Genomic DNA, 25,881 nt, shown 5'->3' on the forward strand with positions numbered 1-25,881 from the left:
TATTTAAAAGGTTCATGGTTTTCCAAAGTGGAGACAAAACTTGTTTTTCTTTCTTTCTTTTTTAAAATCAGTCCTTTATTCATGGACATTCAGGTTGTTTCCAATGTTTTGCCACTGTGAGCAATGCTCTGATGATAACAGCCAGCATTTCCTGAATGCTTACCATGTGCCAGGCCCTTGTTAAAATCCTTCCCATGTATCATATTTAATTCTCACTACAACTGTGACATAAGCACAGGGAGGTGAGTAACTGTCCCAAACCGCATCTCTGTTTTTGTCCACAGGTGGGAGTGTAAGATAACCTTCCAGATAAAGAGTTGCTGCTACCAAAAGGTATGTCCATTTTATTTATTTATTTTTATTTTTATTTTTTTGAGATGGAGTCTTGCTCTGTCACCTAGGCTGGAGTGCAGTGGCACGATCTGGGCTCACCACAACCTCTGCCTACTGGGTTCAAGCAGTTCTCATGGCTTAGCTTCCCAAGTAGCTGGGACTCCAGCCACTACACCTGGCTGACTTTTGTATTTTTTTAGTAGACATGGGGTTTCACCATGTTGGCCAGACTGGTCTTGAACTCCTGGCCTCAAGTGATCCACCTGCCTCAGCCTCCCAAAGTGCTGGGATTACAGGCGTGAGCCACTGTACCTGGCCAGGTATGTCCATTTTAAAGTTATATAAATACAGCCAAACCGGCCGCATCGAGGCTGTGCTTATCTGCATCTCACTGGCAAGTAGATGTATGAGGGCCCATTGCCCTCCTCTCTCACTGTGGAAAAATTTCTTGATATCTGCTGATCTGAAAGGTGAAAAATGGTATTTCATTGTGGCGCTGATTTGCATTTTAATTTTACTTGTAGATTTTTAAAATAACACAGTTACAAGATTCAAAATTTGAAGAGTACAAGAGTAGAGACAAACCCCTATCCATGTGTCTCCCCAGTGCCCAGTTCCTGTCCCCAAACAAAATCAGGCCTCCATTTGCCTCCATTTCTCCCTCCTATGCCTATGGTCAAAACCTGGGCCACACCATTATCCTTAGCTGCTCCATCTCTGAAATATTAAATTCAAACATTCCACTCTGATCTCGCCACTGTCCTATTAACTACCAAGCACCTGACCCTCTCTTGACACCCCACCTGCCCTTTACCTTACCTTCCTTTCCCATCCAGCTGAGGTTCTCTGCCCTCCAGAGGCTCCATGTCAGGCGCCACTGGGCTCCAGCCACACCTGCGTGGAAAGCCTTACTTTCTGTTTCACGATACCTAGTTCAGAGTCAGCCCACCCATGGGATCACTCTCATTTAAAGATCTTAAGCAGAGTAACCACATAATTTACTGCTCAAACTGGGACCCTTTTGAGAATGAAAGGAGCACAACTAATTATGAAGCCAAGACAACAGGGGCAGATAGTTACTGTCCAAGGCAGATCGGGATGCAAATTCAAGCTCAATCTTAAGAAACAATTACATTTAATTTCGGAGCAGAGATCAATAATATGTGCTGAGCCCCGCGAATGATTTAAGTTGCTGCCTTTGTCCGCTGCCCAAGCTTCTCTTCTAAATGGATTTTTTAAACAGTGCATTTCCCTAACACTATTTTCTTAAAAATTTATCCTTTAGAATACCAGTTTCGGCCCATAAACTCAAGTGTGTAAAAAAATTAGTTTGTTTATAAAATTCTCCTTCATCTATACTTGAGCCCCCCTCTTTAAAAAGGTGCTGACCCTTAATCCCAGTCAGTTCTGAGTTTCCTTTGCAGTTTCCATTTTGGGTTTGGGGTGGGGTGGAGTACAGGGTTCTAGACTCTCAGTGACCTACAAAGGGTCCTGCCCTTCATGTCATCTATCCTTGTCCCATCTGGTCCTGGGTCGTTGGTGCCTGCAGGTTATTGTGGAGGTCAAAGTCTCTCTCCACCTCTTCAAGCAGTCTCACTCAGGGAGCTTGCCTGGGGTCCTCTTGGCCTAGATACACCCGGCAGCTGTTCTGTTCCCTGCTCTCAGATCCACAGATTGTGAGGGATGCTGCTTTCTCTGTGGGGCTCAGTCCAGGGAGTGGGGATTGGGACCTCAACCTCCAGGACCTAGCAAAGTCAATGTTTCTCAACTTCCCTCCAGCCTTTGTCCTTGCCCTGGGGAATTATTCTTGGATATGAGGGGCAGGGAATGCCTTGATCTTTCTCATGACCATTTTCTCCCACACTTTGGTCTAGGTCTAGGCCAGAAGTCTTTTCTATTCCCCTAAGGAAAGAGGCTCCTTACCTCTTCTGTCTGTTTTCACACACCTTCCCTTCAGCAATGAGCATAGAATGGCCTGGCTATTTGAGGCAGGGAAGGGAGAGAGGTAAAGGGAATATCAGGCTGGAGAAGGCATTGGCTAATATTTCAGAACATGATCTTGCAAGGCATATAAAAATATCTTATACAAGATGTGCTTCCTGTTTTAACTATTATGATTTTATAATTTTTCAGATCTTGTAGGCAAGACTCCCTACTCCCATCCCCCAGGCCAGGGCAGCCAGTTATCAGCTGTGTGAACTTGGGCAAATTATGTTATCCTCTCTAAGCTTTAGTTTCTTCGTCTGTAAATGAGGATAATAGTAGTTCATATCAGTGCTTCTACTTGCCAAGCACTGCTCTCAATGTTTCATGTATATTACCTCATTTAATACTCATCATAAACCTATGGGATAGCTGCTATAATTCCCATTTTACAGATGAGGAAACCACTTCTCACAGTTGTAAGTAACTTGCCCAAAGTCATGTGATCTCCTGCTCTTAATCACTTCCCCAACCTGTCTTTCATAAATATTAATAATGACCTCAGCCAGGTGTGGTGGCTTACTCCTGTAATCCCAGCACTTTGGGAGGCTGAGGTGGGAGGATTGCTTGAGCCCAGGAGTTCGAGACCAGCCTGGGCAACATATTGAGACCTCATCTCTACAAAAAATTAAAAAGTAGCCTGGTATGGTGTGGCACCTGCCTATAGTCCCAGATATTTGGGAGGCTGAGGCAGGAGAATCGCTTGAGCCTGGGAGGTCAAGGCTGTAGTGAGCTGTGATAGTGCCACTGCACTCTAGCCTAGGTGACAGAGTGAGATCCTGTCTCCACAATAAATAAATAAATAAATAAATAAATAAATAAATAAATAAAATGACCTTTTGAGGTTGCTGTGAGGATTAATTGAGGTAAAGTATGTAAAGCTGTCAGCCCTGAGCCTAGCACATAGTAAAAACTCAGTACATTCTAAGCTCATACTTTACCCATGATTTTTTGGTCATTTTCATTCAAAATGCCCTTGGAATTGTATTTTAAAAATATATAAATGTCTGAACTTAAGCATATTTGCCCTATTCAGTTTTCCCATCCAGAAATATGATGTCTTATTATGTGTTTCTTAGCAAAGTTTTGCCATGTGTCCTCATATAAAACATGCATTTCTAGGCGAGTTTATTTCTAGATGTTTTAGGGTTTTTGTTTTTATTGAAAATGAAATCTTTTCCTCCATTGTATCTTTTGATCAGACAGTGCTGGTGTCTCCAGGTTCTTATTAGTTAATCAGCTCCCAGATGTCTCTAGAGGCTATGTCTTTCCATAGCCCTCTTATTTTAGGTTGACATGAAGATCATTTGGCCCAGCCAGTGACATACGCTCTGACAGAGAGGCACAGGGGCACAGGGTGAGAAGTAGCTTTCCAGGGTAGCTCAGGTTGGCTGAGGTGATCAGAGAACTGTCCCTTGGCTAAGGAAGTACAGCCTGGGGAGAGGGGAAGGAAGGGGCCAGCCCTTGCTTGGCTGCATGCTGTTTCTGGGTCCATTTGGGGATCTGTCTGAAGAACGAGTTCCTAGGTACCCACATTTCCTCTGTGGCCTCAATGATTCCCAATAGTGTGTGCCAAATGATGGCTCCAGTGGCAGCTCTGCCAAGGCCCAAGATGCCTCCGTGGGCTCTGGCTTGCTTAAGTAGAGGGACTGTCATCCAGCAATGTCTCATTCTTCATCATGTGATTAAGAGCAGGAGATCACATGACTTTGAGCAAGTTACTTACAACTGTGAGAAGTGGTTTCCTCATCTGTAAAATGGGAATGATAGCAGCTATCCCATAGGAAGTGGAGGATACATAATCTGTGGCGTCCCTGAATCAGCTCCCTGCCTGACTCCACTGCAGACCTCCAGAGGGCAGCAGAGAGCAGGCAAGAGGGGAGAACAGGACTTGGTTCCTGGAGAAGCAAAAAAGACTCTCTGTTCCTGCAAGCTGCTAGGAATACTGCTCATCCCCCTCCCCGCCTCCTCAGGATACACATGTGAGCTTCTTCCTGAGGGTGTAATAATTATAATAATATTATTAGTTAATACTAACTATTCCCTGTGGGCCAGACATTGACCTAAGGTTTCACATTGATTCAGATAACTATTGAGGTAGATATAATTATTATTCGCATTTTTTTTTCAGTTGAGGAAATTGCAGTGAAAAAAAAGAGAAGTTGTCCAAGATGCCACAGTTAGTTGAGTCAGGATTTGAACCCAATCATTTATGAGCCAGGCTCTATTCTAGGTATCAGAGATACATCAGTGAATAAGACAAACTTTCTGCCATATTAGAGGAACAGACAAAAAGTGAACAAATGAATAAACACATACTGTGGTTTTGGATAGAAATGCCATTTAGACAAATAAAGCAGAGTTAATGACCAGAGAGGGGCATTTTAGATGGGCTGGTCAGGGAAGGTTTTCTTGGGTAGATGGCATTTGACCAAATAGTTGAATACACGAGGTAGCAAGTCAGGCTGAAGATTGGGGAAACAGTAAGTGCAAAGGTCCTGAGGTGGGAATGAGCCTGGGGTGTTAGAGGAACAGCAAGACTTGCGTTGTGGCTGCTGTAGAGTGAGCCGAGTCCATAGGCCACAGCAGCGATTGGGAAGTAGATAGGGGTGGTGAAGAAAGAGAACTCCTCCACAGCATCACCTGGGCTTGGCCTCTTACAATGTCTCAGCTTCTCTTTAATATATCTCTCACCTTTTTTCACCTTCCTGCAGAGTGCTGACACCATCACAGTATGTTCCCTTCTCAACCCTGGACACGGTTCAAAAGCAGCTAAAGCAGACAAGAATCTGGGGCAGCCAATATTGTACCACCTGCCAAAGCTTGGCACAAACAATCTGGAAGCCAAAAATTGCACATACTGTGGTGAGTACTGCCCAGCCTGTGGGGAACTTCTTGTGGGTAAAGGTTCTAGATAAGCCTGCCAGGGCCCCCAAATGAATCCTTAGTCCCATTAACAAGGGCCTAAGTCCCGCAGGCCTCTCCAGGGTAGGAAGCTGCTATTTTCTTCAAAGAATTTTGCCCCCATGCCGTGGTCCTAGGTCAGACCTACCTAAATCCTTCCAGATGTCAAACCCAGGTAGGGTTCAGATGGCATTTAGCCAGGAGATGGAAGGGAATCCGTCCCAGTGAGCAGCCATCACTGTCCGCCAGGTATCTGAAGAAAATGGAGGCACAGAGGTCAAACAGTCATCCCTCAGCATCTGCAAGGGATTGGTGCCAGGACCACCCGTAGATATCATAATCTGAAGATGCTCAAGTCCTTCACATAAAATGTGACCTATGCAATCCTCTGTTTATCTTAAATCATCTCTAGATTACTTCGAATACCTAATACAATGTAAATGCTATGTAAATAGTTTTTTATACTGTATTTTGGGAGTATTTGTATTATTTTTTATTGTTGTATTGTTATTTATTTTTATTTTTTCAAATATTTTTGATCTGCTGTTGGTTGACTCCTTGGGTTAGGAACCTGTGGATATAGAGGGCCAACTGTACTAAGAATCTTTAGCTCCCTCTCCTGGCAGATCCCTGGCGAGTGAGGTGGGCATATGTTGAGTGCTCCTTTTGCCTGAGTGAAAGCCTAGAACCAGAGACTGAATGCCCTAATCCAGGATTTCTTGATCATGGCACCATTGATAGTTGGGGTCAGATAATTTTTTTGTTGTGGGGGCCATCCTTGTAGGACGTTAGCAGCATTTCTGACCACTACCCACTAGAGGCCAGAAGTACTCTCCCTCCAGTAGTGACCTTCCCTCCAGTGTAACCAAAATAGATCCAGACATTGCCAGATGTGCCCAGGGGAAGACACCTGTGGCTGAGGACCACTGGGGCCAGTTCTTTCCCTTTCCCCAAGACCAGTGCATGAGCCTCAGCTGTTACCACTCTGGTGGTGAGGAAGAGTTGACAGTATTCCCCAAGCATTTACTTCAGTGCCACAGCTGAGTGGCTGGCTTGGCATGTCCTTGGCTGTAACATGGAAGGAGGCCAGAGGACAGGGAGCAGAGAGAAAAGGGGTAGCCATATCTTCTCTCAACATTTTTTGGCTTACAAAACTAAACCACAGGGAAGGGCAGGGATGAAGTTGGCCATACACATCACAGGACTAGGTCTTTCTCTCCCTCCTCATCTCTCTCTCTCTTTCATGCACATACATGCGCACACACATGCACGCACACACACACACACAAATGGACACCCCTCTGCCATTCTGTGTATTGGCTTTGCTCTCTCCCACTGAAGACAGGCTTTTTCCAGAGACAAAAGAGTACTTTGTGCAGGAGGAAAAAGTTAACGAATGGACTGATTTTGCCCAAGAGATTGGCAGGGCAGGAATAAGAGGTTATGAGTATCAATGAGAGAAGAGAGGAAAGGATTCATTATGATGTCCAGACCAGAAGGGGAAGTAAATGAAGCCATGAGGAGCTGGTATATGGGGAGAAGAGGAAGATGCCTGAAGATCAGAGGTCTTCATCCAGTTGAAAAGCAGGAAAGAAGGGAGTCAGAGCTTGGGAAGTTATCCATTAAGAGTCCCAACATCTGACCAGAACTGTCAATATATGTTTATTTTGCTTCAGCGATAATTTCACTTAGACACATAGAATCATAGGGCAGTAGAGTTTCAAAGAAACTTAAGAGATCCTTGAGTCCAACCCAGTCTATGTGGACTCTTTTACTAATTCTTCAGTGCTGGACTTTGAGAATGAGACTTGTTCACAACCCCTCTGTGCTTGGAATCAAATGAGAAATAAGATATAGAAGTCCAGCAGCTGGAACTAAAAAAAATTTATGACAGCTAAAGCTGATTGGAGAATGTGGTTTTGAATGTACAGTTGGGCTTCCTAATTCTTTCTCTCAGAATGAAAGTTATCTACCCAGAACTGGAAGACTCCCCTATCCCACAACGCAAGAACCTGCCCTTCCTAGGGCAGGTTGAAAAGAAGAGGAGAGGAGGGAAGCACAGGCCTTCTCTGAGGAGGCTGTTCCTAGAAGGAGGAAACCCAGAAGAACCTGAGTCATGACATATGCCCATTTTATGTGCTCCAATTCTCCAAGCACACGAACCACTCATCCTCTGCTAGATAGCATGAGTTTAGAGGTAGAGCAGTAAGTGGAGAGTACTTTTCTCAAGGCTGCAGCAAGGACAGAAGTTCCCACTTTATAAAGTGAGGCAAAAGTGCTTGGAGGGAGAGAGGTAGATTTTCCCGTAACAAATGCCATTTAATAGAGCAAACTCTGCTCCAAGAACACTGAGGCCCAGAGAGGTGAAGTGATTTCCCAAAGGTACCATGGCTCTGAAAGAATAAGGGTCTCCAGACTCCTAATGGTGAAGTTTCACCATTTCACATGTGTAATCAAAGGAGGACAGGTTCTTCCACGTTTATCAGCATAATAGCAACAAGAATCTTCTATTCCATCATGCACAAGGACTTCTAACTCCTTCCTTCATCACTATCACTGCCTCCACATCCTCCATCTACACCTTGCCACCTCTATCTACACATCACACCCTCATCCACACCTCACCACTAACATCTACACCTCACTACCCTCACCTATACCTCACCACCTACACGTAAACCACACACCTCCATCTAGACCTCACCACCTTCATCTAGACATTACCACCTCCATCTAGACCTCACCACCACCATCTAGACCTCACCACCCTCCCCTATACCTCACCACCCACACCTAAACCACACACCTCCATCTAGACCTCACTACCTCCATTTAGACCTCACCACCTCCATCTAGACCTCACCTCCTCCATCTACACCTCACCACCACCATCTATACATCACTATCACCATCTACACCTCACCACCCTCACCTATACCTCACCACCTACTCCTAAACCACACACCTCCATCTAGACCTCACCACCTCCTTCTAGACATCACCACCTCCATCTAGACCTCACCACCACCATCTACACCTCACCACCCTCACCTATACCTCACCACCTACACCTACACCATACACCTCCATCTAGACCTCACCACCTCCATCTAGACCTCACCATCTCCATCTAGACCTCACTGCCTCCATCTAGACCTCACCGCCTCCATCTAGACCTCACCGCCTCCATCTAGACATCAGCACCTCCATATAGACCTCACTGCCACCACCATCTAGACCTCACCACCCTCACCTATACCTCACCACCTACACCTAAACCACGCACCTCCATCTAGACCTCACCACCTCCATCTAGACATCACCACCTCCATCCAGACCTCACCACCACCATCTATACCTCACCAACCTCACCTATACCTCACCACCTACACCTACACCTACACCATACACCTCCATCTAGACCTCACCACCTCCATCTAGACCTCACCACCACCATCTACACCTCACCACCCTCACCTCACCTATATCTCACCACCTACACCTAAACCACACATCTCCATCTAGACCTCACCACCACCATCTAGACCTCACCACCCTCACCTATACCTCACCACCTACACCTACACCACACTCCTCCATCTAGACCTCATCACCTCCATCTAGACATCACCATCACCATCTACACCTCACCACCCTCACCTATACCTCATCACCTACACCTGTATCACACACCTCCATCTAGACCTCGCTACCTCCATCTAGATATCACCACCTCCATCTACACCTCACGACCACCATCTACACCTCACCACTACCATCTACACCTCACCACCCTCACCTATATCTCACCACCTACACCTACGCCACACACCTCTATCTATACCTCACCATCACCATCTACACCTTACCACCTCCATCTACACCTCACGACCACCATCTACACCTCACCACTACCATCTACACCTCACCACCCTCACCTATATCTCACCACCTACACCTATGCCACACACCTCCATCTATACCTCACCATCACCATCTACACCTCACCACCCTTGTCCACACCTCACCACCCCCATGTATACCTCATATCTCCATCTATACTTCACACCACCATACACTACCTCACCATCTCCATCTCTACCTCACACCTCTGTCTACAACTTACCACCTCCATCTACATCTCATCACTTCCATGTAAACCTCACCACCTCCATTCACATATCACATTTCCATCTACACTTCACACCCCATCTGCACCTCACACTTCCATCTACATCTGATCACTTCCATATACACCTCACCATCTCCATCTACACCTTACACCACCATCAATACCTCAGAACCTCCATCTACACCCCATACCACCATATACACCTCACCACCTCTCTCTACATACACCTCATCATCTCTGTCTACACCTCACACCTCCATTTACACCTCACACCACCTCCATCTACACTTCACCATGTTTGTTTGTTTGTTTGAGATGGAGTCTTGCCCTGTTGCCCAGGCTGGAGTGCAGTGGCACTATCTTGGCTCACTGCAACCTCCGCCTCCTGGGTTCAAGCAATTCTCCTGCCTCAGCCTCCTGAGTAGCTGGGATTATAGGCATGTGCCACCACACTGGCTAATTTTTTTTTTTTACACTTCACCATCTCTATCTACACCTTACACCATCATCTATACCTCAACACCTCCATCTACACCTCACACTTCCATCTACACCTCACCATCTATCTATCTGTCTACATCTCCTCACCTCCATCTACAACTTACCATCTTTTTTTTTTTTTTGAGATGGAGTTTCGCTCTTGTTGCCCAGGATGGAGTGCAATGGCATGATCTCAGCTCACTGCAACCTCTGCCTCCCAGGTTCAAACGATTCTCCTGCCTCAGCCTCCTGAGTAGCTGGAATTACAGGCATGTGCCACCACATCCGGCTAATTTTGTGTTTTTAGTGGAGATGGGGTTTCTCCATCTTGGTCAGGCTGGTCTCGAACTCCTGAACTCAGGTGATCTGCCCGCCTCAGCCTCCCAAAGTGCTGGGATTACAGGCGTGAGCCACCACACCCGGCCAATTTACTATCTTTATCTACATTTCATTACCTCCATCTACACCTCACACCTCTATCTATACCCCACATCTCCATTTATACCTCATCACCTGCATCTGTACTTCACAACTTCACCTACAATTTACACCTTCATCTACATTGCCACCATTTTACTGCTACTTCTACAACCAACACCTCTGCCTTTATCATTTTCTCCATCATTCCTACCACCTCTCCTTTTGTCAGCAGAGAGCCAGCAGCCATCCTTTTGGCTGGAGTGACAGGTGTGAACTAGGAGCCTACCTGCATGGCTGTAGTCTAGAGAGGTCTTCAAGGTCTTTGAGGTTTAAAAAAAAAAATGTCTCTAGCTTTTGGTGTCACCTGATCTCTCCGAAAAGATCACCTTGGAGCATTTTACAAAGATTGGGTTAGAGATGCCTAAAAATAAGTACACACGTTTATATAAACTCATTGACCACAAGTACAGACTGCCACTATTTCCAAGCCATGCCCTAATCTGACAGCTGAACATTTAGGTACTTGCAATGTGATAAGATCCTTTATCGACATCTCAGCAGTCCTCAAAGCTCTAACAACTTAAAAGTTGGAGACATTAAAGTGAGCTGTAATTTTGAGCCAACTGGGGTCATGCCAGTACATAACAACAGGCCCACGTATCTGTAGGTTCCTGGAAATGCCACTGCCCCTCTCTGGGCCTCAATTTTTCATTATATAAAGTGGGCAACCTTGAGATAGGGCTGGATTCTCCAAGTTCTCTTCCAGCTCTAACATACCTCCAAGACAGAATCCAAAAAGAATCTGGGTTAAAAACCATGCAGGGAGATAAAATAGCATTTTAGAATCAAGGCTGGAATATACCACTGCCATAAAAAGATCACCAAGTTAAAATTCAAGAAGAAATTTAGAGCAAAGGCATCTGCCTATGATCATGGCCAGCTCTATTCAGACCCTGCTATACCCTGGTCTGTCAGTCAACCAGGCATCCATCCCTGACCCTGCAGGAGCGTCCCTCCCCCCACCTTGGTCACATGGCTGGCCGCCACTGAGCCTCAGAAGTCAATCTCCAATGCCCCAAATACTGTTCAGCCTGGAAACCACAAAGAGCCCTTCTTGCCACCCAACAGGAACAGAGCAAGTGGTTCTGGCCTCCCTGGGATTTGGATCTTGGTTTCCAGAGCTAAGAACACAAAGGTAAGTTTGCAGCTGGAAGCTTCAGAGAAAGTAGACAGAGCTATGCAGAAAAGGGAAAATGTGTTTCATAGCATGAACACAGAGTATTTAAGAGTAAGCTTCACACACACTGAAGAGGAGAATACCAGGAAAGCTGGGCAAATCTTCCAAATGAGTATAGGATATTTGGTTTTCCTTTAAAAATTATACTGTTTTTATCACCCTGGCCTTGAGGTTTTTGGGTGCAAAACCACTCCAAATTAACAGAAATGACAGGAAACTTGTTCTGTCTGACACCGTGGTAAGTTAGTTCTATCTTGTTCTCATCTGATAGAACTGAATCTTTCTCTTCTAGTACGTAAATTTCTGTTGTCTTTGTCAAATGTGTTAGACTGGCTGAAATATTTATGAAGTAGCAAAAACCCTGAGACTTACCTCTTTCCCAGAAAACCATGGGAAAATAAATTATATCTGCTAATGTAGCATCTCAGGATAGAAACAGAATAATGGCTAGTCTCCTTTCATTACACATTTTTGTTTTTAGGTTTTGGATACGGTACCTGGTTTTGCTACTGCTAGTTTTCTTAGGGATATTTGTTTGTTTTGTCCTTTCTCTCCTGGAGCATGCGTGGGTGTTTCAGTCTGCAGGGCCCCGAGGCAATGGACAAGCTAGGGGTTGAGAGGGTAGCCTTTCCCTGGCTTCTAGCTTAGCTTTCTAAAGCCCAGCATGACCCCGTGTCATTCTTGTCGATTCAGTTCACAAAATAATCCCAGATAAGCCCTTGGGGAAGTCCTTTTCTGAAATACTCTGGGCTGTCAGAAGGGTGCATCAGACACCATGTTGGCTGGTCTAGAGTTCTTAGATATCAAGGTCAAGTGGCTTAAAATATGGGGTGGAAAGAAAAGCTCCCCAAAAGCTGACCAGTGAATGTGGCACAACCTTTTTACTAGTTACCTTTTTTCCCAGAGACATGGATGTCTAATCTTAAGGATTCATTACTATGCTTTACTCTTCTTCCCTAGTAATGAAACTATTTTGTTCTGTTCCCAGTGTCTAGGGCAAATATCTGGAACAAAGTGGATACTCAATAAGGATTTGTTGGATTGAATTGATGTGCCCTTGTGGATAGGGAAGGGGTGGGCACCTAAACACCAGATGATTCCATCACAAGGGCTCTGATGACTAAAACGTGTCATACATCTTTAAAGCTAGCTGTGTCACCACCTCCTTGCTGCTTTGGGCATGCAGGCTGCTTGGGCAAGGACCCCTGTGTGTCTGTTTGCTAGGATAGCACTCTGATCCTTGGTCTTACAGGCTTAAGGTGTTTTGTTTGTTTGTTTGTTTTTGTTTTTGAGTGCAGTGGTGCCATCTCAGCTCACTGCAACCTCCGCCTCCTGGATTCAAGCAATTGCCGTGCCTCAGCCTCCCGAGTAGCTAGGATTACAGGCGTGCACCACCACACCCGGCTAATTTTTGTATTTTTAGTAGAGACAGGGTTTCACCATGTTGGCCAGGCTGGTCTCGAACTCCTGACCTCGTGATCTGCCCGCCTCATCCTCCCAAAGTGCTGGGATTACAGGCGTGAGCCACTGCACGTGGCCCAGGTGTTGATTTTGTCAGTAGGGTTTTGGATTCTCAGGGATCCCAGATGTGATTCCAGGCTAGTGGTAGGGGCAATGAAATCGAAAGTGACTTTTGACTCAGGACAGAAGAGAATTTTGTGTGTTCCCTTACTGTAAAGCCATGCTCAACACCAAGGCGATCTATGATCTAAAGATGGATGGGGGAATAACAGTGAGCTAGTTGGGCAGGGAAGAGACTGGTGTTACAAGTCCTTTCATTTGCTGCATGCCAGAGGCTGATGTGTTGCTAGCACAATTCCTTTGGCAAGATATTGTAGTGGATGATTGTACTGGTTAGTACTCTTTGGATACAAGTAACTCAAATCAGCTGAAGCTAGTTGAAGAGAAAAGAGGGTTTTTAAAATTTTTTATTTTTTTAAACATCAAATGCCTTTTTACCAAGGAGGGACTTATTATAATACCACGGAAGTCTTGTGGACTGGAGTTCAGCCAGGCCTCAGGAAGGGCCTGGAACCCAGAAGTGGAAGACTGTCAGAAACCCATACCAGGCCCCCTCTGTTTCTCACAACTTTATTTCTCTTTCGTCTTTCTCCCTCCTTCCTTCTCCCTTCCTTCTCCCTTCCTCCTCCCCTCCTTTCCTTTCCTTTCCTTTCCTTCCCCTTCCCCTTCCCCTTCTCCTTTGCCCCTCCCCTCCCCTCCCTTCCCTTCCTTCTTCCTTCTTTCCTTAGGTTTGAGAATCAAAAAGAATCCAGTTTGAACCCTGGCTCCACCATGGCTGGTTCTGTGATCCAGGACAAATCACTTAACTCTTAGTCTTCATTTACTCATCTATAAAATGTGGGTGAAAATTATATACCTCACTGAATTATAGTGAGGATTCAATAAGATGATGAAAGCAAAATACCTGACATTCAACTAATATACATTATATGAAATGCTGGAGGTAGAAATTCTGTTTCATGAATTAGGCTGGGAGTTTTATGGTGGGCAGTATAGTTGCCAGTCAGAGCAGAGCTAATCCAAACACTTCCCCAGGGCCAACACTCAGCTTCAGATGGATGGACTCCTTTGAAGATCATCTCAGGGAGTTTGGGTTCTCCTACTTCTGCATATTCCTGGGAGGGAGCTTCTCTCAAGTTGTGAGAAGTTGGGATCTAGCACAGAGGACATGAAGCAGGAATGGTCTTAGCTAGTCCAGAACTGGAAGGTATGCATCTACCTGAATATTATAGCTACATTATAGCTCCATACTTCTATAGTTTGTAGAGTTCTCATCTGTGTTTGCATATGTATTGTCATTTGTCAGTGACAACCAGGCATTTCATTATTTTTCCAACAAACTTTCTTTTCCAATCTGAGAATCCATAGTACTTCAAATAGGAAATAACACATTTTAAAATCATGTTGGAAAGCTCTATTTCATTTTCATTAGTCAGGCACTTGTGATTGCAAACATGAGAAACCCAACTCAAACATGAGAAAAAATAAAGTGAATTTAACAGCTGAACACAACTGAGAAGGACAGTTCAAAATTAACTGACTCAGGGAGTCACAGTGTTATCTGGACTCTGTTTCTCTACTTTTCTTGAATGCTTCCCTCCATGTGACAGGCAAAATAGTAACTTCCAAGCTTATCAGCTTAGCAGTGCCAGAGTGAGCAGAGTTTTTGGATGAATCAAGCAGAAATGTCCTGGGAAGAATTCTGAGTGGCCCAGTTAAGGACATGGGATCATTCCTGAACCAGTCTCTGTGGCTGGAATGGGGTGTGTTTGGCCAGCCTGGGTCACATGGCCTTTCCTGCAGAGGCTTGGGGAGACATGGAGTCTCCCCCTAAGACATTTGAAGGTGGTTCTCTATGGGAAGAAAAATCTGTTACTCAGCTTCTCTGTACTCTTCACACCATACTGGAGTAGGAAGATATCAGCTTTTTAAAAATCACCAACTGACCCAATTTAATAAAAAATGTAAATTGGGAGTTACTTTCTTAAAATAGAGGTTTTAAATGTGGTCCCTGGATCAGCATCATCAGCAGCAACTGGGAACTTGTTGGAAATGTACATTTCCAGGCCCCAACCTAGAGCTATGGAATCAGGCACTCTGGGGATGAGACCCAGCAATCTATTTTAACAAGCTTTCTGGAGCTGCTCACACATGTAATCCCAGCTACTTTGGAGACTGAGATGGAAGGATTGCTTGAGCCCAGAGGTTGGAGGCTGCAGTAAGCTGTGATTGCGCCATTGAACTCCAGCCTGGGCGACAAAGCGAGACCCCAATTCCAAGAAAACAAACAGAAAGCAGCCTTCTAGGTATTATGATGCACGCTCAAGTTTGAGAACCACTGCCTTAAAGGGTTCTTTGTTGTGTAATTCTGCTAAGTATTTTAAACATGATTCACTTTGAACAAATAGATTTAACCATTAATTTTCAAGGATACAATTATCACATAAAGTAGGAACACATGGAATATTAAATTATTTACTTTAAAATGTTTAAAATAAAAAAGCTATGATTTAAAAATCAATTAACACATGTAAGAGCTTTCCATAAAAAGCAATGGAACTCCATTCCAGCTTCCTCCATATGCCACAGTTCCACTTCCCAAAGATAACCACTAGGAATTCTTTTAGCTTTTTCTCTTGGCTACCTTTTAATAATAATGATAGTAATAATTATTCCTGCTATTTATTGAAGTTAGATATTAGCCACTTACAAGTGAATATTTAACTATCTTACAACCACAGATATCTCTTTTTTATCCTCCCAATGTAGAATATCATCACCATTTTTAGTTCATTCAAAAATCAGTGTTTATACTCATGATTACATGCCATGATCACATTTTATTCCTTGCAGAGTTTTAATTTTTCGCTGGTATTTCTCATTGCTATCTTTTTTCTTTGCATTTTCTGTCACTTTCTTGAGTTGTTCTAAAATCCCCAAGAGTGTATCAAATCTTTTACATTTCATTTTTTCCCTGGGTGGCTCCTTCCAAAGCCTCATTTTCTAGCTCTTTTGAGGACTGATTGATTTTTGAGGACACAGCTGTCATCTGGGGACTGCTCTTCATTATTCTGATTTTATCCACTCTCTCCTGCATCTCATTGTCTTCCCCTTCTTGATTAATGATGGGTAACTTTTTTAAAGAACTTCCTAGGAAGTTATGAAAGAGAAGTAAAATGATTTTTTACATGTCTGGAAATGTCTTCTACCCCTACTCTGGACTGGTAGTTTGGCTGGGTGGAGAATGTTAGGTTGGAAACATTCTCCCTTGGATTTTGGGTGGCTTTGCTCATTATCTTCTCTCTCTCTCTCTCTTTTTTTTTTTTTTTTTTTTTTGAGACAGAGTCTCACTCTCTCACCTAGGTGGAACGCAGTGGCACAATCTCAGCTCACTGCAACCTCCACCTCCTGGGTTCAAATGATTGTCGTGTCTCAGCCTCCCAAGTAGCTGGGATTACAGGCATGTGCCACCACACCCGGCTAAGTTTTGTATTTTTAATAAGAGACGGGGATTCACCATGTTGGCCAGGCTGGTCTTGAACTCCTGACCTCAGGTGATCCACCCGCCTCAGCCTCCCAAAGTGCTGGGATTACAGGTGTGAGACACCGCACCCTGCCCATTATCTTCTCTTATTTAACTTGCTGAGGAGGAGTCTTCTGCTAGTCTGATTTCTATTCATTGACAGGTGACCTGTTTCTGATTGTTTTACTCTAGAAGTTTTTGGGATCTTTCTTTTCTTCATAGTCACTGTTCTAAAATTTCATAATGATCTAGCAAAGTGTGAGGAGTTTTTTTCCCAGATATTTTCTGTGCAGAGTGCTCAGTTGACCCATTTTGCCTGAGACTATTATCTCATAGTGTTGGGGAGACCTCTTAGTTATTTTTAAAAATACTTTTAAAAAGTTTAATAATAAAATACCTCAAATGTGTACAATATGACAGATATTGATATATTACTGTCCAGAATTAACAGATGTTAACATTTTATCATATTCGTTTCATATCTACATGTATATCTATCATCTATCCAAAATACCAAAGATCATCAAGCATCATTAACTTTATCCTTCCCCAGAAGTAACCTGAAGTTGGTGTGTATCATTCCTCTGCATAATTTTATGATTTTATTACTTATAAATGTAACTATAATCAATATTGGTAGTGTTTTGTTTGTTTTAAAGTTTTATGTAAATAATATCATTTTCTTTTACAACTTCCTTTTTTTCTCATTATGTTTTTGAGATTTATACATGTTAATACATAAAAATCTAGTTCATTAATTTCAACTGTCCATAGTCATCCATTATGTGTCAGTTAGGAAGGCCTCAGCTAAAAGTAACATAAAACTTGGCTAGCAGTTTAAATATAGAGATTTTTTTTTTTTCAGATAACAGGAAATCCAGCGATAAGCAGTCCAGAGCTCAGTGATATTCTTAGGAACCCAGATTTGTCTTATCCTTCTGCCTTGTTCTTAGCCTGTGCCTTTGGTCTTCATACCTGTCACCTCATTGTTGCAAGATGGCTGCTTTATCTCAAAGTCTCAAGGTCTGTGCAAGAAAGCAGGAGGGTAAAGGACAAACTGTGCATTCCAACTGTGTCACTTTCAACTAGGAAAATAAAAGCTTTCCTGAAGGTCTTACCCAATGGACTTCCACCTAAATCTCATTGGCTAGAATAGGGTCACATGACTATTCCTAAACTCAGTGACTGGCTAAGGGCAACCAGAACACCGTGAATGGTTTATATAGATCCCAGCTCCTGCCTGAGCCTAGGGAAGGTGACTACTGGCAATCAAGGGCCCTGTGTCTCTACCTGAACAAAATGAAGTTTTGTAAATAGGCAAGCAGAAGAGGGAATGGTTGTTGGACAGTGTAGGAGACATGCTAGATGACCACCCAATGCCCATTCTCCCTTTTTCCCTTACTGACAGACTCAATATTATTTTCCCAGTAAAAACTTACTTTCCCAGAGTCCTTTGTCAGATGACCCAGGTGTGGTTTTCAGTAACCACATCTGGGTCACCTTTGTCAACACATAATTTTTAGTAGAAGTATATCCCAAATATTGTGCTGAACATATACTCAAAGTTATTTGTTGTTATCTGAAATTCAAATGTAACTGGGCAAACTGTAGTTTCATTTGCTAAACCTGGCAACTCTATCCAGGAAGGAAGAAGAAGGAAAAGTGAAGAGGCTTTCTTCTGAAAATGCTTTATCTAGGAAGGGACTCCTTCCTCAGGTTCTTTCTCCTGTAGCTCTTCAGCCAGAGAGAGCTGAAGGGTGTCTGAGGGAAGTGTTTCTTTTTAGTTGGCCATAGTGCTACTGTGGCTGGAGCAGAAGTCAGAAAATCAGAGCAGAAAGGGGAATGGGCATCGGGGAAGTAGCTAGCAGCATCCTCCACAGGTTTTTTATACTCCCCAAATAGTTACATCCAGTGGTGATATTCAAAATATTTAACAACCAACATGGCACTGACATTGACCAACCAAAATGAATACCTGATCACTAAAAATGGACACCAATCATAAATAGCAGCCATACCAATGCGTATTGGTGGAATATCAACCCTGTTTCTATTGCTATTTTCAGGAAAATTAACACTCACTTGATTTATTATGACTGTGTAAATATTGCTCACAGTTGAGTATAGTGTACCATGATTACTTTTCCTTTCTATGACTATTCTTGACAAACTTTTTGTATCCTCTTGCAACAGTCAAACACATCAAGACCATTTTTCAGATCCAGGTTTTTTTCCTGAAGACATCCTGTCCAGAGCCTGCTCTAAGATGTGCCTGTTGCTCTCTGGACTGCTGCAGGGTTCTTCTCCGGTGACTTTCCTTTGCCTATCTTTTGTGGTGAATCCCGTTTCCCAGACTTATTTTCTTTCTTAGTGCAAGTCCTTCATCTTGCTAGAGTTCCTCCTTCAGTCACTTCCTGAAAAAAAGGTGCATCGAAGGTAAATTTTTGAGATAGTTTATGTCTGAAAATGCCCCTATTCTACCCTCCCACTTGTTTGATAGCTTGATTGGGACTGGAATTCTAGGTTGGAAATAATTTTGTCTCACTTTTGGAAGCATGACTTCATTGTCTTGTAGCTTCCACTGTAGTGATTGAGAAATCTGATGTCAATTCTTGTTTCGGATTCTTGGTAGATGACTTATTTTTTTCTGGAAGCTTTTAAGATTTCTTTATCCATGAAGTCCTAATGCTTCATAATGATGTGACTTGGAGTGGATTTTTTAAAAATTAATTTTTTCTGAGCTGATCGAAAGTTCTTTCAGTCAGAAAATTCAAATCTTTCAGTTCTGGAAAGTATTCTCATGTTATTTCATTGATAATTTTCTCTGCACTATTTTTTTATCTCTCTTTTGGGAACTCCTATTATTTTGATGTTTGGGCCTCCTGGATTGATCCTCTGGTTTTCTTGTTTTGTCATAGTATTTGTTTAATCTCTTTTTATTTGTGTTCTATTATCTGATATACTCCTTCAAATTTATGTTCCAAGTCTTTTATTGAAAATTTTCTTCTAAGGTATTTTTAATTTCCAAAAGTTCTGTCTTATTCTTTAAAAACTTACAGGTTCATAGGTTTATAGCATTCTGCTTTTCTTGTCGTCATGAATACAATGTTTTTTCTTGTCTCTGTTGTGATTTCCTCTAATTTGGTCTTGAGAGCTGTCTCTGGAGAGTAGCCAGAAACCAAGATAGCCACTTTCTAGGAGAGCTCTAACCAGGAGGAGAGTAAGGTTTAGGTGGTCAGGTGAGACAAAATGAAACCAAAATGCATAAAACAGAAGAAATTTATTATTTACAGATCTCAGAGAGGTTAGGGGTGGCTGATGGGAAGTCAAGAGGCAGTAGGATGTTCAATCAGTGAATGGGGAGAGAGAGAGAGAAAGAAAGAGAGAGAATGCACTATATTGCAAACAATCATATGGGGAGGGGAAGTTTTAACTAGGCCAAAGGAGTACAACTAATTGGGTTTCAAACAACTTATGTCAGGCCAAAAACTGGATGCCAAGAAAGCAACTATATTAAACAAACCTATGACAATCTCCTTGAAGATATTAACTATCTTTGTTTTTGTCTTTGTTTTGTAATCTTTGTACAGGGGTCATGCTTATCTTTTATTATTCCAATTTTAGTATATGTGCTACTAAAGCGAGCACCAGCTACATAGTTTTTTAAAGAACCTAAACGTTTTAAAATATATATTTAGGGAGTACAAATTCAGGTTTCTTACATGCATATATTTCATTGTGGTGAAGTTTGAGTTTAGTGTACTCATCACCCGAATAGTGAACAGTGTAGCAATAGGTCACTTTTCAACCCTCACCCCCTTCCTACCCTCCTACCTTTTGGAGTCTCCAGTGTCTGTTATTTCACTCTACATGTCCATGTGTACGAATTGTTAGCTCCCACTTATAAGTGAGAACATACAGAATTTGTCTTTCTGTTTCTGAGTTATTTCACTGAGGGTAATGGCCTCCAGTTTCATCCATGTTGTTGCAAAAGACATGATTTCATTTTCTATGGCTGATTAGCATTCCATTATGTATATATAATGTAATATATATATTACATTTCCTTATCCAATCCTCCATTGATTACACTTAGGTTGATTCCATATCTTTGCTATTGTGAATAGTGCTGCAATAAACATACAAGTGCTAGTATCTTTTTTAATATAATGATTCTTTTCCTTTGGGCATATACCAGTAGTGGGATTGCTGAATCAAATGGTAGTTTTTATTTTTAGTTCTTTGAGAATCCTCCATACTGTTTTCCATAAAGGTTGTACTAATTTACATTCCCACCGACAGTGCATGTTTTCTCTGCGGCCTGGCCAACATCTGTTATTTTTGGACACTTTTTTTTTTTTTTTGTGAGACAGAGTCTCACTCTGTCACCCAGGCTGGAGTGCAGTGGCACAATCTCGGTCTGCAACCTCCGCCTTCTGGGTTCAAGCGATTCTCGTGCCTCAGCCTCCTGAGTATCTGGGATTACAGGCGTGCACCACCACACCCGGCTAATTTTTGTATTTTCAGTAGATACGGGGTTTCACCATGTTAGCCAAGCTGGTCTTGAACTCCTGACCTCAGGCCATCCCCCCACCTCTGCCTCCCAAAGTGCTGGGATTACAGGCATGAGCCACCTTGCCAGGCCTAGACTTTTTAATAATAGCCATTCTGGCTGGTGTAAGATGGTATCTCATTGTGGTTTTAATTTGCATTTCTCTGATGATTAGCAATATTGAGCATTTTTTACATGTTTGTTGGCCATTTATATGTCTTCTTTTGTCAAATATCTGTTCATGTCCTTTGCTCACTTTTTAGTGGGGTTACTTGTTTTTTTCTTTTTGAGTTGTTTGAATTCCTCACAGATTCTAGATATTAGCTCTTTGTCACATGCGCAGTGTGCAATATTTTTTTTTCATTCTGTAGGTTGTCTGTTTACTTTGTTCATTGTTTATTTTGCTGTGTAGAAGCTTTTTAGTTTAATTAAGTACCATTTGTCTATTTTTGCTTTTGTGACATTTGCTACTACATAGTTTTAATGGTTTCTTTTGCTGCCTACATTGCTCCTGTTTCCTTGGACTTTTTCTTTTCCTGTTTGTTTTGGTATCTGTCATTCTGGTGATTCTTGGCTGGCTGTTCGTGTTTTGAAGTGGAGCTGCCAAACAGCTGCCATGTGGCCAGGCTGGACTTGTTGAATGATAGACTTACAGTGGGCAATTGGATGCAGCCCTTGCCATTTTGTCAGAGGTCCCCAAAATGTTGGAATCTGGAAGTTCTCCAATGTCCTGCCTGGAGGGCCTAAACTTCATTAGGGTTCTAGGAGTCCAGCAGGCAAAAGGCTGAGGGGCTAACTGCATTTACTTAACTCCTTTTTGTTTCCCCAGTGAAATTACTCCTTTTTGCCCTCAGCTGTCCAGGGATCTTCTGTCCTGGCTTTAGTCTCCTACAGGGCCCCTCCATATTCTGAGTAGAAAGGGCATTATAGGAGACTAGAGCCTAGAGGAGAGACCTGAGGATTTAACCTCAGAACTCCTTATGAAGATTTTCCACCATCTCCCCTGTGTTCAGCCCGCTCTGCATCATGGTCTTGAGATATCCCTATTGCCTCTGATGTCCTATTTCTATCTTTGAGAAACATTTTGTATATGTAGAGGCTGTCTAATCCTTGAAGGTTCAGATGAAACATTTTAAAAAACTATCTGTTCCTGGTGTTTATTTTTCTTTGCATTATAGAAAAATTTTCAAACACAACAAAAGTAAAATAAATGGTGATGACCCTGTTAACTTAAAAATCACATGATCTATGCATTTGGAGAGAAGACTTTATTTCTTGTAAAGGGTTACAGCCTGCAAGGTGGCCATGTTACAGGCTGGGAACCATAGCCTCAGGGTTAAATCAGAGACAGGCACTTCGAAGGAGGAGGGGAAAAGCAGGAATTTAAGTTGACTGGGTTGGCTAAACATGCATATTCAATAGGTTACAGGAGGATCTATGAATATTCATGAAGGTGGTCCTGATGCATGTGTATTGAACAAACATGCATATTACACATGCCCATGTTCACCTTGGGATGGAGCCATAACATTTAAATGTATTACATTAGGCATTATACGTTAGAAGGTCTTTGTAGGACACAAATGCGTTCAAGTGCACAGCCTCTGTAAACTGACCAGAACCAGTCCATGGTTCATGATCTTCTTATCAGGAGGAAGTTACTAAAGTCAGTCTTTTGTCCAATCAAAGCTATAGCTATGGCTTATGGAGCAGGGGGTTGGTTAGTCAGCATCTGCTGGTAGATGTGCTGCAAATTGTTCTAATATTGCTTGTCTTAAGGCCAGTGCTTGCTTAGCTGCTAGAGGAAAAGAAAAACCGTGTGGCAGTTAGGACACAGTTTATTCTTCAAGTGTAGGTGTGTATAACTTAACCCTTGCCTGGCCTGGCTTTAGGTCTTGTTTACAGTTTGGTACCTTATTGCCATAAAGGGTCTGTTCTGTCAGTCTTATTCTCAATTTTAACATAAATGCTGGTCAGTTATGTCTACACTGCAAAAGGGAGAGGATATAACCAGGTGTGTCTGACCTCCTATCCTGTCTTGGCCAGGATTTTGGTTTTTAATGTATCTCTGGGATCCCCTTGGCCAAGAGGGAGTCTGTTCAGTTGGTGGGGAGGCTTAGGATTTTATTTTTAGTTTACAACTCTTTTTTTTTTTTTTTTACAACTCTTTTGTAGCATAACCTAGCTTCAATAATTATCAATACATGACTGATTGTGGTATCTTTCCTACAATCATTTTAATTGTTATTGGTTAATTTAGGTTTTCTAATTTTTTTAAAAGTCAATTTTGATACTTCTATTATTTTTGTAGTGAAGTATCCATGTATTAGCCTTGTGGCTGAGGGCTATAGTTCCAGAAACAGATTGTCCAGATTTGTTTTTCCATGTGGGTAGTCATTTAAGCTCTCTGTGTCTGGGTTTCCTCATTTGTAAAATGGGAATAATAATGTTATTTATGTCATAGGATTGTTGATAAGATTCAATTAAATCATATATGCAAAGCACTTCTGGCACATAGCAATGTTAACTATTCTTATTATTTAAGTTTTAAAATTAATTGGCATGAATTTTTTAATGGAATTATAATTTTTAAATTCTCAACTATATGTCCCTTTTTCAGTCCTAGTGTTGTTTGCTTAAAAACAAAAGCAATCTATGCTTTTTTTTCTTTTTCGTAGAGATAGAGTCTCACTCTGTCACCCAGGCTGTAATGCAGTGGCACAATCATTATGGCTCACTGCAGCCTCAAACTTCTGGGCTCATATGATTCTCCCGCCTCAGCCTCCCAAGTAGCTTAGGACTACAGCACACCATCACACCTGGCGCATATATATATGCATAATATATTACTTTTATATATGTTATTATATAAGCATAATAAATGTACTTTTCTGAGGCTTTTCTGTGACCTAATATATGTGCTCTCTTTGTAAATGTGTCATTTGTACTTGAAAAAGAAGTGTGTTCTCTGCTTGTTGGAAATTATTCTTCAATTTGTTTATATGTCCTTTTTTTTTTTTCTTTTTTTAAGACAGAGTCTTTCTCTGTTCCCCTGGCTGGTATGCAGTGGTGCAATCTCAGCTCATTGCAACCTCCACCTCTCGCGTTCAAGAGATTCTCTTGCCTCAGCCTTCCTAGCAGCTGGGATTATAGGTGAATGCCATCACACCTGGCTAATTTTTGTATTTTTATTAGAGATGGAGTTTCACTGTATTGGCCAGGCTGGTCTCGAACTCCTGACCTCAGGTGATCCACCCGCCTCAGCCTCCCAAAGTGCTGGGATTACAGGTGTGAGCCACTGCACCCAGCTATATGTCCTTTTGTCTTAGTTTTTTATCTGTATTAAAATCTCCCATTATGACTGTGGATTTGACCTTTTCTCCTTGAAATCCTACCCTTTTTAATGTATACATTTTGAGGCTGTGTTCCTTTTACTTTATAGTCATGAAGGTGAAGGAGAAGGCTGGGGTAGGAAAGCTGGACCACACTAACCACAGGAGGAGATTTCCGGATCAGAAAGGTGAGGTCACTTTGAGGACTTGATGCAAATCTCAGGAGGCACTGAGAATTCTCTGGATGTCTTTATGACAGCTCTTTCAGCAGGAGAGTCTAGGGAGCAGGTCCCTTTTCCTGACTCATCCACAGTGTCTCCTTGAGGCTGGTGGGACCAGCCTTCATGGTATCCCCAGGTGACTGCATGGTCAGGCTGGAGACAGGAAACTGCCACCTTGCCTATGTGGATTAGAATATAGCTTCCCCAACACAAAATGTAACTCACCTAATTTTACAAGATCTGCAAACCATAATAAATGCCAAATATCAACATTTTATATTAATAGATTCCCAAACTGACAGTGCAATTAAAACCAGTGCAAGAGGATGCTGAGGTGGCAGGTATTTCTGTTGCTCCAGAATTGCTGACTTTAACGGCCCAAAGCCTCCTACACACTACAGAGAAGAAGCCACAGGGCTTATGAAAAGGCAATCAGATGGGCGGCTACTGCCGTCGTTACCCCAGCCCCACTTGAAGGAAAATACAAACCTCGCTGCCCACCTAGAGGCTCGGTGAGCTGCAGAATGTGTAGAGCCACTCTGGAGCTGTCAAGCAAGAAAAATGCCCTAAAGAGTTGCTAGGAGAACTTGGCACATGTCCTGAGCCAAACTGCAAGATACTTACCGTGAGAGGAGAGGTCTTGCAGAGCCACAAAGGAGAATGTAGACTTGGGGGAGGGCAAGCCACTCCCCACAGTTCACCAGCTAAATCACCATGCTCTTTTGATTATGATAGAAGCCAAGAAAAGATGGGACAATTTAGATTCAGAACAGAAAGTAAAATAGTTTTTTGACAGCCATCTCCTCTGATTTCTATAATAAGTATACTCTTCCTGTGTATAGTCCCTTACAATTTGCATAATCATGTTCTTATACATGATCCCATTCTATCTTTTCAGAAGCCAGTTTGGTAGAGAAAGGATTTTCATTCCCACATTACAGATGAGTTCACCGAGTCCCAGAGAAGCAGGATGGCCACAGATCAAGTAAAGGACAAGCCAGGGAGCACCCAGGGCAGCTGCCTCTTGGGTTGGGGCCTTTCTGATATACCTGCTTCTTTTCATTTCCATTCCTGGCCTCAAGGGTGGAGAATAGGAACTTGCTGTTGGAAGACCCAAATATGCTAAGCCCTAAGAGTGGAACTACTTACCTCTAAGTGCTAGTGTCTACTGCTTATCTCAAATTGCAGCTTGCTTAAACAATGCAGTATAGGGAAGGGAAGTTCCACCATGATGTGGGGAGGT

The 25,881-nt window shown here is 42.6% G+C and overlaps 1 protein-coding gene and 1 non-coding gene across 2 annotated transcripts in view; one reads left to right on the top strand and one right to left on the bottom strand.

Annotated features, from left to right (window-relative positions):
* The first annotated feature begins 290 nt into the window (after nucleotides 1–290).
* Nucleotides 291–25,881, top strand: part of SLC4A5 (solute carrier family 4 member 5) — a 119,429-nt gene continuing 93,838 nt past the window's right edge. Inside the window, exons 1-2 of the mRNA XM_055107783.1 lie at nucleotides 291–333; nucleotides 5,031–5,181. The gene's annotated coding sequence lies outside the window, so the exon portion shown is untranslated. The remainder of the gene's footprint in view (nucleotides 334–5,030; nucleotides 5,182–25,881) is intronic.
* LOC112438951 (U6 spliceosomal RNA) lies at nucleotides 20,079–20,181 on the bottom strand. Its single transcript, XR_003027264.1, has one exon. It is a non-coding gene; the product is annotated as a U6 spliceosomal RNA (small nuclear RNA).

Source organism: Pan paniscus, chromosome 12 (genome assembly GCF_029289425.2).
Source record: "Pan paniscus chromosome 12, NHGRI_mPanPan1-v2.0_pri, whole genome shotgun sequence".
NCBI classification, from domain to species: Eukaryota; Metazoa; Chordata; class Mammalia; order Primates; family Hominidae; genus Pan; species Pan paniscus.